Raw genomic sequence first — 19,263 nt, 5'->3', positions numbered from 1 at the left:
AACAAATACAGATAAGAGTACCGTATAGGGTTCCTTTAGGAACGCATTTTATTTCAGGGGAGAAAAATACTCAACATACACAGAGAACCATTTTCTAAGGTTTTAAACCACACCATGGGACATGGAATGAATATGGAATTTAAAAGAGAGAGAGAGGTACGTCTTCAACTGTGGCCATGTCTCAGGGTTCTAACTTGGACATACATGTTTTGAGGTGATGCAGGGTTTATGTGTGTGATGCGGAGGCAACACCCCCATACAACTTGGGCCACACATCTCGAGGAGAGACGTACAGTACCCAACAACGGATGGTGTGACGCCATGCTGATCCAGCATCACGTTGGCCTCCCGATCCAGGCCTCACATGTCCAAACTGTGGCAGGACATGTGCTGATGCAATCGGGCTTCATACGTTTGCAGTGGCTTCTGTCGCCAGCAACGGTAGCCACTGAAGTGTGTGTGTGTGTGTGTGTGTGTGTGTGTGTGTGTGTGTGTGTGTGTGTAAATGTACATGCATGTAAGTGGGTATACCGTATGTTCGTCTGTACATGCATTGTACCCCATGGCCCACGTTCATCTGTCTGTGTCCGTTTCTGAGTCTGCATGAACGAGAAAGAGACAGACTCCCGCAGCTCTCTCCTTCACTGGCTCCGGATGTTTCCACACTGACTGCGAGCCCTTTTATTGACACAAACATGGACGATCTACAAGCTCACAGCGCGTACACTCGTAGGTCTGTTGGGTGCGCGATGCGGCGCGCAACCGAGTGTATATCGCGCATTTACTGACTACAGCACTTCAACATGTTTAGCTTTGGCTGGCGAGCAAACAAACACGTGTTTGTGATGTTTATTGTCCCTGGCTTGAGGTTTCTCTCCATTGCGCATGCAATTACATCACAAGCCCGCAGAGCACAATTGAATCCGCGCCGCCATCACGGAGGCCCCCACAGCCTTCCCCTCTCTCGGAGTGTACCGAACTGATTGAGGACAGATGCTGCGGGAACAATGGATGACAGGACAGTCCGACTGTTGCTCAAACAGCCCCACGGCGCTGGGGTTTTGTTGGGCTCTTCAGAGCGGAACTGGTCGCGTTGTGTGTTACTGATATGCTAGTGATTGTATTGTAGTCTGGGGTGGTGAGCTTTATTTGGGGCTGCGGTGTGTGTGTGTGTGTGTGTGTGTGTGTGTGTGTGTGTGTCTGTGTGTGTGTGTGTGTGTGTGTGTGTGTGTGTGTGTGTGTGTGGAAGAAGCTCATGCTTATTGTTTTTTAAGCCATTTCAGTGACATATACAATAAACATTAGCAATGTTACAAATTACAGATGTATAGGGTGCAAAGGAAGTTGAAGATCCATGATTACAGACCGTATTATATACATATCTTTCGAGAAATTGAATGGAAAAAACATGAATTTGTTTGGTCAGTATTCTCCTAGTGAACCTTAAAACCTGCTTTATGCTTAATTCCGTGCGAGTGACATCAGTACTGAACAAGATGGCTCCTTTGAGAACCATCAGGGTCAAAACCCGCTCGGAGCCATGGATGAATTCGGACATACTGAATTACTGACTGCAATGAAAGCCAGACAAAAAATGCTCTGAATTTATATAATGCAAGTCAAAGCTTGCCAAGAGCTTCGACAGTGATCTCCAAGCTCAAAGCTGGACAACCAGTAAAAACCCAACAAAACAAGCTAAGAAATATTGTTACTACCATGACCAAATCCGCTAAAAGAAACTGTATCAATGGATAAAGCTGAGGAAAACAAAAACAATCCTCGGGAGTTCTGGAAGCTACTCAACAACCAACTAGGCTGCGGTCAAAAACTGAAGGTTTTCAAACATAAACATAGAATCGAACGACACTCTCATCACTGACAAGCTTGATGTGGGCAACTACTTGAACATCTTCTTTACAAACATAGCAACAACTCTGGTTAACAAACTGCCCTCCCACTCTGGGCTCTTTGGTGTAGAGCACATTAAAACCTTCTACAGAAACCTAGGTGTTTGAAAAAATAGTCTATGAACAGGTTGAAAACAATCTTGCCACAAAAAAACTAATGTACGAATTCCAATCTGGCTTCAGAACATCCCACTCCACTGACACATGCCTCCTCTATTTGAGCAACCACATCAAACAAAAGGTCGATGCTGGCATGGTCATGCCTGACCTCCAAAAGGCTTTCGACACTGTGAACCACTCCATACAGGTTAACAAGCTAAAAGCAATTGGTTTTAATTTGGTAAAACCATGATCTAAATCTCAGATCAAATGCCTGACTACGGTGTGTAGTGCCATGCCTTCAAATCTGAGGGGGGGGAAAGTGTCTCTTTGGCCCCTGGTCGTGGAATGACCTGCAGCTCAGACTAAAATTGGCCTTGAAAGTTCCTTTGAGAAGTTTCAAAAGGATCATCTTAAATGTACAGTCCAACACTTGTACATGTTCGGATGTGTACTAGCCTTGGCATATGCCCATATATTTATTTTTTCCTGTTTAAAATGTACATTGTGTATGTGCTCTGTGCATAGTTTCTTGCGCCCGGTCACTGTTAGTGTACCATTTTTGGAGATGTGTTGCATACTTTGTATAGGTTTCTTGAGGCATGTCATGGATGTATTATTTGGCTGTTGTGTAATTTGACATGTACGATGTAGCATTGAAGTGTAATTTAGTTTCTGCCTCTTGGCAGAGACTCAGTCTCAATGTGGTTTTACTGGTTAAATAAAATAAAAGAATGCCCTTAAAACAAGGCTCCAGACTTCTTCAATCAATAAATCAAAGGCATCCAGTCCAACCCCAATGTTTTGATACTGATAGCCTACTTATAGTGAAACTATCAAATACAACTATTTGTTTAAAAATATGATTTTAGGCTTGATTACAGGTACCTTTTATTTTATTACTTTATTTTTTTTTGCTGTACAAAAATAAAATAAATAGCGAATCGACAGATCTGCTACGTTTAGCTATTTTGGTAAATGCTTGCACATTTTGTCCGCGTCAAAAAACGTCCATGGTCACTTGCAACACGCCTGAACTGAACATCCGTCACTACTGACAGCATTGTTCTCCTAAATGTGTCTCTCCATCTTCCCATCATCTCTGCCCTTCCCTTTGGCTCTTTCCTTTCGCCTGTGTATGTCATACAGCTAGTGTTGATTTTCCGTTTCAAAGTGTCCATATGTTCTATGGCCTGTAAACGTCTCGACTTTATCCGAAGTCTTTTGGACATGGTTCAACGTGCCATGCGGCTGTGCCACGACTGTCTACTAATCCATATCACGCCGCAGCGATTGATATTCCTCGGAACAGCTGCAACAATATGGGGAAACGAGAGTACACGCGGCCTCTCGACTCAAATGTGTAGTCATGTGTATCGTGACACAATGACAGCTCTTTATTTGCCCCGCATACTTTTCCAGACTTTTCAGAGCTATACGGAGGAATTCTCCCGTCGTTTTGCAGCTGTATCTTTCGCTGTGCAAATGTCGACAACTCTCGGGACCAAAAGGGAAGGCAATATGGGAAGTGATGGAGGGTGCGTGTCTGTGAAACACGTGTGGTCATATTGGTATTGGGACCCAGCAACAGCTTTTCAACAGACTTTACCACAGTGGTTCTCAACCTTTTCTGGATCAGAGCCCGCATTGGAAATCTCAAAAGCCCATCTGAACACTTGACACGGCAGCCGACAGATTGGCATGCAATAATATCCCACTTGCAATTTCTTCACACAGGTTGAAAAACCACTGCTTTACCAGACCTCGGCAGAAGCCCTCTCTCTCTCCATCTCTCTATCTCTCTCCACCCCCCTCTCCCTCTCACTCTCTCTCTGGAGACCTCTATGGCCTTTTTCTCACAGGGATCTGATAATCGCCTTAACCTGCTCCACAGCCTCAGCATGTCTCCTGTCACAAGATGCTAGGCAGATTGCAGTGTGTGTGTGTGTGTGTGTGTGTGTGTGTGTGTGTGTGTGTGTGTTCTCACTGGTATTGCTATACTTGTGGGGGCCAAATGTCCCCAATGTATAGTAGTGCATGTGTGTGATAACCTCTTGGAAACATTAATATGCTGTGTGAAACTTCATAAGTTATGTGTGTACATGTACGCGTACACGTGACTATTGCATGTCGGGGCTGTATTATGTGCGTAGGTGTCTGCGTAGGTGTCTGCGTAGGTGTCTGCGTAGGTGCGCCATCTCTGTGTCCGTGTCTCATCTATCTATGTGGGACAGTCACGGCAGACGGAGTGAGGGCACGTGTGAGCTGGGATCGTGCCTTCTTACCTCCTGAACCCCCACACACACACACACACACACACACACACACACACACACACACACCTGCACCCACATGCAGACTCAAGAGTGTGGGAATGTGTCATCCGATATCATACCTTGATCGGGAGGTGTGAGTGCAAGAGAAATCCACAGAGAGAGAGACAGAGAAAGACAGAGAACGAGAGGAGGAAGAGGGCGGCGTCTGACAGACGGCGACCACGTGAATGACAGCAGCGTTTCACGGGAAGTCTCTCAAGGAGAGTATAGTCACTAATGAGTGCAGTACAGCGACGTACAGTATTGCATACAAACGCCATTGTACTAATGTACTAATGTACTGTAACAGTATCCGCCAGAGTGCTGAAGTCTTTGCAAACGTTAAGCAGTTACACCATGCTCAGGTGATTCCCTCAGTGCAACGGGGACAAAACTCCAGTGATTCCCGAGGGGAAATTTGGGAACGGCTACAATACCTACGAACAAGAATAAAACTTGAAAGCTCTCGTGTTGACAATACAATGTTTCAAAGGCTTTCGCTAGCTTCTCTTACCTTGAACTCAACCCCCCCCCCCCCCCCCCAGCCCCCCTGCTTCCTTCCTTTTTACACCCTCAATTAGCCTCTCTGCATTCATGTAATTTTAAGTTGAATCAGTGCAGAGGTATGCCGATGCTGTTTTGGCACCTCATACCCTCCCTATATTAAGACACTTTATGTAGGTGTGCCCTTATTTTTGGCACTTTCCTTACGGTTCCAAATTAGCAATTTCATTCTTCTCACTTCATAAGAGGGCACAATCCATAAACACCAATAACAGAGTACAGTTTTTCCAATACGATTCTGGGCATAGGCATAGACGTAGTGACTGGATCCGCCATCCCAACATGCACCGCACTAATGCGCCTCATGCACGCGTTTCCTTTATTTTGGCAAGGAGGTGTAGCCCTGAGTAAGCAAATCAAACTCTTGCAAACATTTCATATTCTCTGCATGTCTCAGAGGAGTCATATTATCCAGCGTTTGGCTGCGTAAGGCGGAACATACCGCATATGATGCGTGACGATGGCTGGAGCTCCACCCTGGACGACCCCTGCATGGTCGTCTCACAGCTACAAGAAACCTGGCCGACTGAAGCAGCTACTCAGAGTCCGTCACCTGGAAACATGGAGATAAACGGTGATAAAAGTCTATTATTCTTCTTCAACGAAGCATCTCACTTAACCACTTTAGGTCCTATACACGTCATCATCCCACGAATAGGGAAAAGAGACGATGAGCGCTGTTTTCCCTATTCTTGACCATTTCATATTTCTTCCTTTTTGAAGCGGCGATAGCCGGCCGCTCCTGAGCACAGCTTTGTGTGTATGTCTGACCGTATGAGCAGCGAATGTGCTCAGCCTCAGCTGATTGGCTGAGCATGTGATGTATGATGACATTCTCATCATCATACATCATCATCATGTTAACCCATTCTGACCGGGCACCCATTTTGGTGTCAGCATCATGTTATGCTTTAGCTATTGAAAAATAGCAGATCTACAAGCTCATATCGCGCCACCGAGTGGCGCGATATGAGCTTGTAGGTCTGCTATTTTTTGAAAAATCGAAGAACGACTGACATTTTTAGAATCTGATCTCAGGTCAGAATGGGTTGATCAGACCAGTGTGTGTCCGGCGGAAACCTCGTATGAATCTGATCTCAGGTCAGAATGGGTTAAGAGGCGCCGCTCACTTCACACGAGTGTGATTCTTTCTTAATTAGGACACAGATAAACACATCAAAGCCCTGGTGTCCCCCCACAAAAAAGGTTTGACTTGAAAAAAATGAATAGAAACCGAATTGATCCGATTTGAAAGGGAGATGTGGAGAGTGAATATGGGACTGTTGGGTGGCTAAAAAAAAGCAGCGGGCATTTTTTCCCTGGAAGTTCTTGTCCCCGGTGGTCCCTGTGAGGCAGCCAGGACTCCTAATCCACAGAGAAACCTTCAAAGGAGAATGTGAGTGTGTGTGTGTGTGTGTGTGTGTGTGTGTGTGTGTGTGTGTGTGTGTGTGTGTGTGTGTGTGGTCGGGGGAGGGGGGCACTTTGACAGAGGGCTTACGTAATCGCTCATAAGCACCTTGTTTTTTTTTCTGTCCTTATCAGCCCACATGGTGCAGATAAGGTTTCATTATCCATTATGTCTAAATATACCCAAGTAAGGTCCCCCCCTCCCTCTCTCTGTCTCCATCACCCTGTGTTAGCCTTCACATGTGATTGATTGAACAACTCTGTTGCCAAATATTATGATATGTTATTGTCATTATTCCTACAGTGTACAATTCCCTCTCTCTCTCTCTATCTCTCTCTCTCTCTCTCCTCCCTGCAGATCTACAGTAAACTAAACGTCCGGGCGAGCGGCCAGACGTGACATTGGCGAGGAAACATTCAATTATACGCGTCCCTGGAGATGTCGAGACAAGAGGAATCTGGAATCTGCCTCCAGTGAACTAGTGACTGTCAGATATGTCCCACTATATATATATATATATATATATATATATGTGTGCGCGCGCACGTGCGCGTGTGCGTGTGTGTGTGTGTTCAGAAAGCTTGCATACGCCCCTGAGAGACCTGAGCCAAGGAATGTGTCCTTGATCACAGATTGTGTGCATCTGGGGGGGAAAAAAGAGAGAGAGACAAAGACAAAGGACCACCTTGCTGCCGGGGCCTCGCCTTAGAAATCAACTTTGGTGCCAAAACTTGTCGGCCGTTATTTTAATAAGCCACGCTGACTTTGCTCCGTGCCCAGCTTTGCTCTGGAAAAAGGGCAGTTCATCTGTGCAGCAGATGCCTCGAGTCATTCCCCTTTACCGTTTTCACTTTTATTTATCCTGGGAAATTATTACAATATAATAATTTGCTAATAGTGCAGGTAAAAAGAAATTCTTTAATATTAGAGACCACTTAACCCTGTGTACTTAGTAGGTCTGCTCCTTTCTTCCCCAAACACCGAAACAAGAATGGCACAGTATTATACTAGCTTGTGCCAAGCTAAACCCCTTTAACCCATTCTGACCTGAGATCAGATTCTAAAAATGTCTATTACATCCTGACAGTTTCATTATTAACCCATTCTGACCTGAGATCAGATTCTAAAAGTGTCTTTGATTTTTCAAAAATAGCAGACCTACAAGCTCGTATCGCGCCACTCGGTGGCGCGATATGAGCTTGTAGATCTGCTATTTTTAAATAGCTAAAGCATAACATGATGCTGACACCAAAATAGGTGCCCGGTCAGAATGGGTTAAGCCTCCGCCAGGTCAAGTACTGTAGTTTATTGTAGGCCAGAAAAATTCGGAATTGGCAAATCAGGATGGAATATGAAAAATCTGACAGATCAGTTTTGATCACATGACTATAGAGATAATGTAGCCTGGCTCCAGCCCCTGAATTGCTAGCCACGCCCATTGAAAGAGTTCTGGGTGATTCTGGCCTCTGGTGACTAAATGGCAGCGGTTGAAAATCTGATACTGCGGCTACGGCCAATAAGCGCCTTTTCAATGCGATGGCGTCAAACAACAAACATGGCTGCCCCCTCTGTCGTAACTTGCGACAGTATCGATCTGGCTATTAAATTGTCCTATGATGAATAATTTCATTACAGAAACAACAGATTCAAGAAACATCAGCAACCAACTTCCTTTACCGTGTTTGTTTACATGCTAGTAGCATGGTAGTTGACCGTGTTTAGCAGCAACCGGGTTAGCCACATTGACAACGACGTCATCTGCTTTTCTACTATTTTCATTGGTTGGTGTGTGAACCAATCGCCGAAGACTGCCACTTTGGCAACTGCTGCTGTGGACAGTCCTTTCAGACTGTCAGGCTACAGATAATGTGTACCGTCCGATTTGCGATATGTTTGGACAAAATAGCATGGCATTTCATTTCACTCCTTGGCCTACTATAGTGGGAATGTGCGTGCAAAGATTCACTGCAAACGGATGCGACGTTAATTTGAGGCATTTTGTTCAAAACGGGCCATTCCAGATCTGTCTTGATCACATGTGTGCGCATGCATGTCCATCGATTTGCGTGATTTCTGAACATAATCTGATCACCCCGGCTGGGTCACCCAAGTGAGGGGTATGATGTTTTGCGAGACCTGAAACCCCGATAAAATAATCTAGGGAGCATGAAAGTCCACAGCAAATTTCATGGCATTCCAGCCAGTTTGGGACCAAAATGTTGGACAGACAAAAGGACGGATTGACATTGCCATCCTTTACTATAAACAGTATGATGAATTGATAACTTTGTAGAAATAGACTTTTTACAGATTATTTTTTAAGTCACCATTTTAGGCTATAGACTATAGAGCTTGGAAGGAGCCTTGCCACTAAGAAGGTATTACATAACTTATTCTTACAATTATAGTACAATTCATCTAAAGTGAGTCATCCTCATACGAGGTTATTAGTTCATGGACAGTTTAGAAGATGTTTTTCTGATCCAATTCCAATATGCAGTCGGTGCAAGTTATCAGCTGATGTAATCTGCTGACGATGAATATTTTACCGCCGTGAAAATTGGAACTCCAACTTAGTCAAAACAACAGCATGTCTCATCCCTGTCTGCATCTGCCTCACATGCTCTCTCTCTCTCTCTCTCTCCCTCTCTCTCTGGCATCACCCACAAGTGCAACCAATGCAAAACAAGGCATTCAGGAAAATCCTGTGCACGTGCACAAACTTGCGTGACAATGCTGCGTCAACTATACTACCTCCCCAAAAGCCCACTGCTAGCCGCCCCTATTCCCCCACCCCACAGTCTCCTTCTGACAGTCCGGCCTCGTTGACACTATATGGAGATAAATCTAGTCAGCATATAGATCGCCTGCAAAGAATGTTGTCGGGGTCTTGTATCTCTCGTGTGCCTTTGTGCTCTCCCAAAGTGCCATGTCCCGGAATCAGAAGAGACGCGAGGTGGCTCGTATGTGGAGGCACCGCAGCATGGAGACGATAAGGCGAGGGGCAAAACTTGCCAGTGGTGGAAAGTGGCCGTGGTACGATGGGGCTCACCGTAGGTAGCGCTGCTACAATGTGGACGCAAGCAATCTGGGCATCTGATAAAAGAGTGCAATATTTGTATCCCTCTCTCTCCACCACTGTCTCCTTGTGTGGCCCAGAAAGTGCTCGACTTTCATCCCCCCCCCCCCCACACACACACACACACATCCTGACAGTGTTATCAAGCGATCTCTCACGGGTGGTGTAGCTAAACTATGCATCTGATGCTCAGCTAATTTAATAGTTTTTATATTCAAGTCAAGATGATTTATGTTTCTGAAACCTTGTGACCGGCAGCCAACCTTATGCCAGTTAACCTGTCATGCCTTGAATTTGGTTATACACTAATAAATCCATCCCCTTGTGACATAGTCAAGCCCATTTTCTCTGCAGAATACGCACACATTTTAATTATACAGCTCACACACACACACGTGCGTGCACGCGCACGCGCACACACACACACACACACACACACACACACACACACACACACACACACACACACACACACACACACACACACACACACACACACACACACACACACACACACACACACACACACACACACACACACACACACACAGGGTTTACCCAGATGCCTCCACCAAAATAACCACGGCCCCATTCTTCACCGACAAATGACATGACAAATCGAATAAATCAGTCGGTTACTACGCGCCACATCCACTCCTTCATTCATCCCTACTTCTTGCCCTCCTTGAGTTCACAGAGTGTGCAACTGAAGCGAGTAGTGACGTGGTCGTCGGATACACAACAACAAATGTTATTCCAGGACATCACTGTCAGCGCTTCATTCTCTCTGTCTGTGTCCTTTTACTTCCAACTGTTCTGCCTTGCTTTTCTACTTTAATGAAGAATATCTCCATCTTGACGAGAATCGGTCTTGAGAGGGGAGGAGAGGAACAGTTACAATCTTAGCTTTGAATCTTAAAACATCATTATGTCCAGAAATAACCGAAGAGATTTTTTGTGGAGGGGAAAAGGATGAGCCAAATACAGAGTTACAGACCTCTGCAAGACCCTAGTCACGAAGTATATAAAAACAAGAACAATACTTGTTTGTTTACAAAATGTTCTAAGAATAAGAAAAATTTAACTACCGGTAATCTCACTGCGGCAAAACAGTAGCTCCTTGTGTCCTCAACGCCACACTTGCCAAGACTGTGTTGGCAGACCTGGGGGCTAGACGCAAGTAATGAAAAGTCAAAGAGAAATAGAGAAGAACAGAGCAGAAGAGAGCAAGAGAGCAAAAAGAAAAACACAAATATGCTGTGCGTCTTGTGTATACAGTAATTGTGAGCACTACATTCGTATGGATAGGGATGGAACCATGTTGAGTGTTTTGGCATGCACATACTCTGCGTGCGTGCGTGCGTGCGTGCGTTCATATGATTCACAAATTGTGAATCATGTGAATGAGAGAGAAGTAATTTATCATTGTAAATCACAATGATAAATTACTTCACTCAACACATATTAGCTAATACAGCAAAGTATGGCCGGATGTACGGCCTGATAATACAGCGTTATGACCATGCGCCTACATCAGCGCATGGTCACAGAAAAGAAAAAATAAACAGGAAGAAAAGTTAAAGGCTGTGAAATGGATGGAGGAAAGAAAAGACAAAGGAGTGATAAAAGAGTGAGAGAAATGAGCAGCAACAGCAACGTTACAGTCTATAGATACTGTTAGATGCATATATACAGTAGTTATAAAAGCAGATAGCTAGACAGACAGATGGAGTCTATAGATACTGTTAGATGCATATATACAGTAGTTATAAAAGCAGATAGCTAGACAGACAGATGGAGAAAAGGATGTGGCTATTTAGAGGAAGGGGGGGGGGGGGGGGGGGAATCACAGAGGACCCTAAGAACTTCCTCAATAACCCCAACCAGGACAGGAAACTAGCTCATCAATCACCATCCAGACAGCCAGGACAGCCAGGACCCCCTGCTCTCTCTCTCTCTCTCTCTCTCCCTCTCTTTCTCCCTCTCTTTCTATTCTTGTTCATGTCTGTCTGTCTGTCTGTCACTCACTCACTCTCAGTCTATTTTTCCTCCATTCTCTCACTTTCATCTGCTCTCTCTGACTGACTGATCTGTATACCGGTAGTTGCTATATGCAGGCTTCCCGTTCCCTGCCTATACCTCCCATTTTCTTTCCTACTGACACAGACACGCGTGCACACGCACACACACGCACGCACACACACACGCACACACACACACACGCGCACACACACACACACTCACACACACACACACACACACACAAAACATCTACAATGTAGAGTCTTGTAGACAAATGCAATTATTGGAGTTCAGTCGGTCTCCAAAGCAGCAGGAGCTCCGAGACACTGACTGATGTGAATCAGATAGTCTGACTGCAAACGGATACCCAACCTCATTGTGTGTGTGTGTGTGTGTGCGCGCGCGCGTGCGTGCGTGCGTGCGTGTGTGTGTGTGTGTGTGTGAGGTTAAATGCTGCACTGATCCTGGGGGACAGAGAGAGGGAGAAAAGAGGATGGAGGAAGACAGGACAAAACGTTCAGCTCGTCTCGTCAAAGTGAATGTCAAGGCATTCACTTCGTCTTTAAATCCTACGCGACGGGCTCTATATTTTCCCTCTCCTTTTTCCTCTACACCAAATATATTTGGTGATGGACCCGCGACACTGAAAACGTATAACCACAGCAGTAAGAGAGTATCATAATGGTCACCAGTTCACTCACCGGCTCCTGTCTAACTCTCAAAATGTCCCTGAGCAAGACACTCCACCCCCCCCCCCCCCCCCGCCCCGCCCCGCCTGAGGTCTCATCATACCATCTCAGCCATCAACTGACTGAGTGAAGCTGAAAGTACATTTCTCCCGGGTGTTGTCGGGCTGCGATAAATCAGCTTTTATTCCCTCCCCATTTCGAATTTGGAAAAGTATCGTTTTGAAGCTTGTAAATGTCATCCCATTGCAGAACTAGAGCAGCAGGTATGACGAACACAAACATTTGATAACAGCACACACACATGAAGACTACAGATTTCCAGGAGAAGGAAACAGAAAAAAACAAGAATCGTGCGAACATCTCTATATGTTCAATTGTTAGTAATTGCACAGCACTTTAATCAAGGTCAATGGGCCGATCTTATATATGTTTTCTAGCCCTTACGATATAGCTTGCTAACAGACTTTTATTAAAAACCTTGCATAGTGCAAATTTAAAGTCATTGTGTATTTTGGTCGTTCCAGTACAAAATAAACATCGGCGTGTTTAGAAAGCTAAGAATTTGCTCCTCTTACAACAGTGTGCACAACATAACACGACATCCAACTGGCTTTGGCCGGCCAAGTCACTTGTTCCTGCTTCACCATTACGTGTAGTTTTGAATGTTGCAGTTTGGAGTGAGCGAGCTGAAACACTGTATTATAGAGTGTTTCTGCACACGGGCACACAGTTACAGACGCATTTAATTCATAGTATAACTTTGTACGGCCAACCTTGCGTGCACGCGCACACACACACACCCCAACACAGATGTTCACTGTACTAATGAGCCTACACGGCTGGGGAGGTGGAGGGAGGGAAGTGGTGGTAGGAACGGAGCGAGGGGAGAAAGAGAGGGAAGGTATGGAAGGGTGTGTGTGTGTGTGTGTGTGTGTGTGTGTGTGTGTGTGTGTGTGTGTGTGTGTGTGTGTGTGTGTGTGTGTGTGTGTGTGTATGTGTGTGTGAGAGAGGGGAGTGAGAAAGAGTTAGAGGAGGAAGAGGAGTTGGAGGAGGAGGAGGAGGAGGAGGGGAGGAAGGAGGTAGGAATGGAGTGCTAGGGAGGGACGCCATTAAAAATAATGAGCTTTCCTTCACCTCCTTGTGAGAGCGCTCAGCCAACGGACTCCTCAGCTCCAACGCAGCGGACAGAAAGCCCACTGTACGCAGGCTGCGTTTTAACAGCTTCTTAACATTTACAGTGTGAGAGAAATTTCCAATTATAGAAAGCAAGTCATTTACAGTACATGGTACAGACGCTGCAGTGAGCCCTGTCCTGTGTAGGATGACTGTGTGCGTGTGCATGTGTGTGTGTGTGTGTGTGTGTGTGTGTGTGTGTGTGTGTGTGTGTGTGTGTGTGTGTGTCGATGTGTGTCGATGTGTGTGTCGGTGTGTGCATGCGTGCGTAGTTGCGTACGTTTGTGACTTTCTCAACCAGGGCAGGAAAACGTTGCAAAAACACAGCAGCTGATGGAATAAAAACAAAACGGTATATATAGTTTTCAACAGTTTAGCAACCTTTTTTTTTAAGAACAGCCCCTGGCTGGATTCCAGCCCAAATGCCTGCAAACAAAATCCCAAAACACAAAAAAGTTAATTAATTTATTCAATTTACACACACAGTCGTGAGAAAAAAAGTCGTGAGAAAAAACACCACACACACACACACACACACACACACACACACACACACACACACACACACACACACACACACACACACACACACACACACACACACACACACACACACACACACACACACACACACACACACACACACACACACACACACACACACACACACACACACACAGTCGTGAGAAAAAAAGAGGTTCTGCACAATCGTTGATAAGTCACCGAGGTATAGCTTGTAAGGATCTTGCGTTTGTGGAATAAGCAACACAGCTAAACTTGTGGGTAGCGCCTCCAAGAAATTTGTCAAAATGGCAAGTGGTTGGCATTCACCCTTGCTTTGAGTCACTTAGAGGATTGGAACACATATTGGCCATTTTATACACTTTATTCATTTTACACTCAGTGATAGGGAACTCAGTAGCGTCGCCGTCTAGCCACAACAGCTTGCTATGGTATGGAGCAGTGTCTCTCTCACAGGCAAGACAGAACTTGTCATCATTGAAGGCAATCTCAATTCAGTGAGATATCGGGATTCTGGAGCCAGTGGCGATCCCATATCTTCAGAATCTGGGACCTAATGCCATCCTCCAGGATGACACAACGCTCGCCCCCATAGAGAGCGTTGAAGAGAATTTGGGAGTGGAGAGGATGGAATGGCCTGCCGTGTCCAGACCTCAACCCAATTGAACACTTGTGGGATCAGCTTGGGCATGCTGTACGTTCTAATCTAGAGTGATCAACAGAACCACGTTGGCTGACTAAATCTGTTTGAGGAATGGGACGCCATCCCACAGCAGAATGTAGCTATAGGTTAGGTTGGTGCATGACCAGCATGAGGAGGTGCCAAGCTGTTGCAGCTGCATTTGGATCTTCCACCCGTTGAGTTGTGTAAAATTAATAAAGTGTAAAAATGGCCAATATGTGTATATATATATATATGTTTTTTCCTTATTTGGGAGAGTGCAATCATCCAATCCACTAAGCAACTCAAAGCAAGGATGAATACCAACCACTTGCCATTATGGCAATTTCTTTGGAGGCGCACATTTAGCTGTGTTACTCATCCCACGAACGCTCAATCCTTAAGTGTGAAGACCTAAGGGTTGAAGTGAAATTCATGGGTATTACCCCGTGTGACATCACCAGCGTAAACTTTTCAGCACAACTGAACTTACTGCAGGCGGCACTTCAGTGTTCCTCAATTGTCAGTTGTTGAAATATCTAAACTAATAATATATCATAATAAATGTGTAATATGTATTTCAAAATCTCTGTTACTACCACATTTTAACATCTGGAATGTAAAACCTCAACTTTAAAGAATGCACAGAAGCGTCCAAAATAAATGTACACACGACTTCAAAAAAGCATGCACACACGCACGCACACACATGCACAAAAGGGCTACATGGTGGAAAAAGCTAGACGTAAACAGCTAGAGAGAGTATCGCTTTTTTCAGCTCACACTAATCGGAATGGATTTTGACATCAGGAACAACACGGTCACTTAGGCTCTGCCAACCTCACTCGACCCTGCTCAACAATACTGTGTACTGCATGTACACCGTCACATCCAGGCCAAGAGGCAGCGCTGCTACCACAACAATGTGACTGACAGAACACAGAAAACATGTCTGTCTTTATCTCGCACTCACACTCACACACACACACACACACACACACACAGACCTGCAAAACAACGGTACCATACAGTAGTACAGTACGGTATGGGTCCCACACATCGCGTATGGATTGGAAATGTCAAGAACCGCCACTGCTATCAGGCAGAAACATTGTACCTCCATATTTAAACTTAAACACAGGTTATCTTTTTTTTCTTTCCTGAAAATTAACTGTTTTGGACATACAAGGTTTCCAACCGACAGCGACGCTATATAAATACATGCACACACAAGAATGCACAAAGGCATTCGTCCCTTGACAGTTGAAACCCATGGTTAATATAAGGAAGTAGAGCTCACACCAGAAACCAGCACAAGCTGTCACTGCACACACACACACTAAATGAATTATCATGGCGTTATCGAACACAGATTGCAAACCCGTCGACTATTCTGACAAATAAGATAATGCTACATGATCAGCACAGAGCCCTTAGTTTCCACGAACCCGTTCCCACGTCAGCCACAATGTTTTTAAATGCTTAGCGACTTGTGAGAACTGCTCGACCAACACAATGTGTGACTATAGTCTAGAGACTGTGCAGACAGGGCAAAGGTCAGTGAAATGTATGTGTATGTCTATTCATGAATGAGGACCAGTCAGTTTGTGTTCGTACATGGAGTTTCCCCTACCGTTAAACACTCAGGCAATGGTGAAAAGTAACTAAGTTCATTTACTCAATACTGTAAGTAAGTAATGTGTAACTTTGTGGTACTTTTACTTGCCACTTTTTACTATCAAAAGAAAAATATTTGACTTTTTACTCTGCTACAATTATTTAAAAAAGTTTAGTTACAAGTTACTTTGAAGATTTCTATTAACACAAATCCACTAGTCTATACTTCAGCTAACTGAAAATAGAGGATCTACAAGCGCACAAAGTGGTACGGCGCGTTATGGTAAGGAGTACGGGGACCCCGGTCAAATTAAGTATACTGTAGGGTGTAAGTGTTTAAGTGGCCGGACATTAGCACTGAGGCGATGGATTCATAGCACCACTATAGCAGCTAGTTTGACTTCACTTGTGGATGTGAGACGACTCCCACAGTTAAGAGGAGATGACACGCTGAGATCGAGCACGCTCAGCCAGCCAAAATGCATCGCTGTCTCGTTCCACGGCCCATGTCCGTCATAAAGTCGTCTTCCTCCGCTCTTGTCATGCCTCGTTGTCCGTCTCATTCGTTATAGCTTTTGCCCCGTTTCCTAAACAAGCAAGGAAAGGGGGAAAGAAAACGTGTGGCGTTTTTTTCCTTCTCTTTCCTCTGCCTCCTTTCGTAAGCTTTGACTTCCTTCCCTGCACTGTGATTGTAACTCCATCTAAAGCTTTACACCAGCTTTACAAGCAAGCAAGAAAAATGCGATCACGCTCCTTTCATGGTCAATATCTTTCATAACCCTCGACTTCCATCATTCATCGCATGTTTTTACTCTAGCTCCCTTAAACCTCTCCCTCACTTTTTGGTCTTGCTCTTTTTAAAGCCTGCAAGCGCGCAAAAATGGATGTCTCTCCTTCCATGGTCAATATCACCCATAACCCTTCCCTCCATTACTCCCATCTCTCTCTCTCTCTCTCTCTCTCTCTCTCTCTCTCTCTCTCCCTACTGTACCTCTGTCAGACCTGTTATCCAGTTATCTAAGCCAGATATGAAGGAAAAGTTGTCATCTTTGCTAGTGAACTGGGTCAACATTTACCCATGGCTACCCATGGGCGGACGGGGCGAACGAGCGGGAATGGGCGCGGTGGCGTGGAGAAGTCAGTCACCCGTGTCTCACTACTGTGCACAGAGTGGCTGAGCAGGGCAGGCTGTCTTTCTGCTCCTGGTGTCTCACAGTCACTACTGCACAGAGTGGCTGAGCACAGTGAGCAGGGCAGGCTGTCCTTCTGCCCCTGGTGTCTCACTACGGCACAGAGTGGCTGAGCACAGTGAGCAGGGCAGGCTGTCCTTCTGCCCCTGGTGTCTCACTACGGCACAGAGTGGCTGAGCACAGTGAGCAGGGCAGGCTGTCCTTCTGCCCCTGGTGTCTGTCTCACTACTGCACAGAGTGGCTGAGCACAGTGAGCAGGGCAGGCTGTCCTTCTGCCCCTGGTGTCTCACTACGGCACAGAGTGGCTGAGCACAGTGAGCAGGGCAGGCTGTCCTTCTGCCCCTGGTGTCTGTCTCACTACTGCACAGAGTGGCTGAGCACAGTGAGCAGGACAGGCTGTCCTTCTGCCCCTGGTGGTGTCTCACTACTGCAGAGAACAACCAGTCCTACACACAGGAAGTGCTGCACACTTAATTGGTGCAGATCCGGGTTGCTTTTTTTTTTACGGCATGGCTCTGCAGGACGCAAGACATCCGAGTCTGTCTGGGGATAATCTCGCAAAGCGCTGGACCGACCGATCAGATCGAAAACTTTTCTTGTGCACATTGCCAGTAGGTGAAGGAAGTAGACAGGAAGTAGACAACCATCATTGCAAGCTTTAGATCCGCTACTGTCATAAAGTAGTTAAACTGAATTTGATGCTATATTAAATCATTTCGCTGCATGGGGACCCCGTGGAACCTCCTCAATGACCCCTGGGGGTCCCCCACTTTGAGAACCAATGCACTATATGCCCCTCCAGGGCCACCATAGATGTGACGCCTGAGTTTAAGTGTGCATTATTAAGTGTTTAGACAGGTTTTGACATCCATGGGTTACAAAGGCATTAACTTTAACGGGAAGGGGAAGTGGCTGAGCAATGTGCTGGAACTTGAAGTGGACTTGGGATGATCTCAAGAGAGCTCACAAAGGTTTCACATCCAATTGTCACAAAGGACACAGACAAAAACACTCAAGAGCCACTGTCTGCTTGACGCAACTATTAACAAGGGTCAGAGAAAACGCAGAGAATAGCCAGATAATTGCACTAGAGGGACTAATGGCTATGATAATGATGATAATGAGAGGAAACTAACTTCTACACAGTAAATGTAACTCTGAGGACTCTGGTCTGAGGGTTATCTGGTGCACTCTGACTATAATAACCCAGCAGTGATTTCAATGCTGTGCTAATATGGTAGGACTATTCCTAATGTCGGTTTGTCAGCATTAATTATTATGCTGACAATGAGTACATTTAACTGACAGTCATATCAAATATGCAAACAAATAATCCCCTTTAATTGGAGACCTAAAATAGAAATGGCTATATAAAATGGGTAAATAACTGTGCGAAGAGAGTCGTCCTTTTTCATTATGCCCAACGTTTTAGTCCCTTGCCTGTGCTGGTTCCACTGCTCAGGGCTGTTGCGAACCCAGCAATAGAGTGGTACAGTTTGTAGAAGAAGTGCCTCATTTTCTAAGCTTGTTGTGATTTTTTTAACCACTTTCAGAATTTCATGTTTAGTTTGCAATGGCGATGTCCCATAGGATCCCAATGAATTCTAATTCAAAATCATATCAGATTTTGGAACACATTTCATGAGAATGTAGGCTATGTAGCACATGATGTAGCAATAACCTGCTATAAAGAATAGTATTATACATATTTTCACACACACACACACACACACACACACACACACACACACACACACACACAATTATTAAATCAGCATCATAACTCACCAGTCGACTTGGCTTGGCGGCTTGCATCAAGCAAAAACCTTAAAAAGAATAAAATAGAAAGCATTACTGCCAACTATATCAATGTATATTACTGTCTGGCTATAGGAAGACAGAACCCCACAGGGTAGCTACACGCATTCACAGATGACAGGTGTTACTTATAATAAAGTAGTATCACTCAATCAGGAGAAATGAAAAGTGCCCCACCTGACAGGGGAGTTCTCAGCTG

General features: G+C 45.1%; 1 protein-coding gene across 1 annotated transcript in view; it reads right to left on the bottom strand.

Moving 5' to 3' along the window:
* The window catches only part of pus7l (pseudouridine synthase 7 like), a 65,746-nt gene that overhangs the window by 34,913 nt on the left and 11,570 nt on the right, over positions 1 to 19,263 (bottom strand). The window contains exons 11-12 of the transcript XR_014568751.1: positions 19,035 to 19,072; positions 5,328 to 5,438 (exon numbers count right to left, since the gene is read on the bottom strand). The gene's annotated coding sequence lies outside the window, so the exon portion shown is untranslated. The remainder of the gene's footprint in view (positions 1 to 5,327; positions 5,439 to 19,034; positions 19,073 to 19,263) is intronic.

This window comes from Protomyctophum parallelum, assembly GCF_964188405.1.
Source record: "Protomyctophum parallelum genome assembly, chromosome: 22".
In the NCBI taxonomy this organism is placed as follows: Eukaryota; Metazoa; Chordata; class Actinopteri; order Myctophiformes; family Myctophidae; genus Protomyctophum; species Protomyctophum parallelum.
This window is presented reverse-complemented; position numbering and strand designations above follow the sequence as displayed.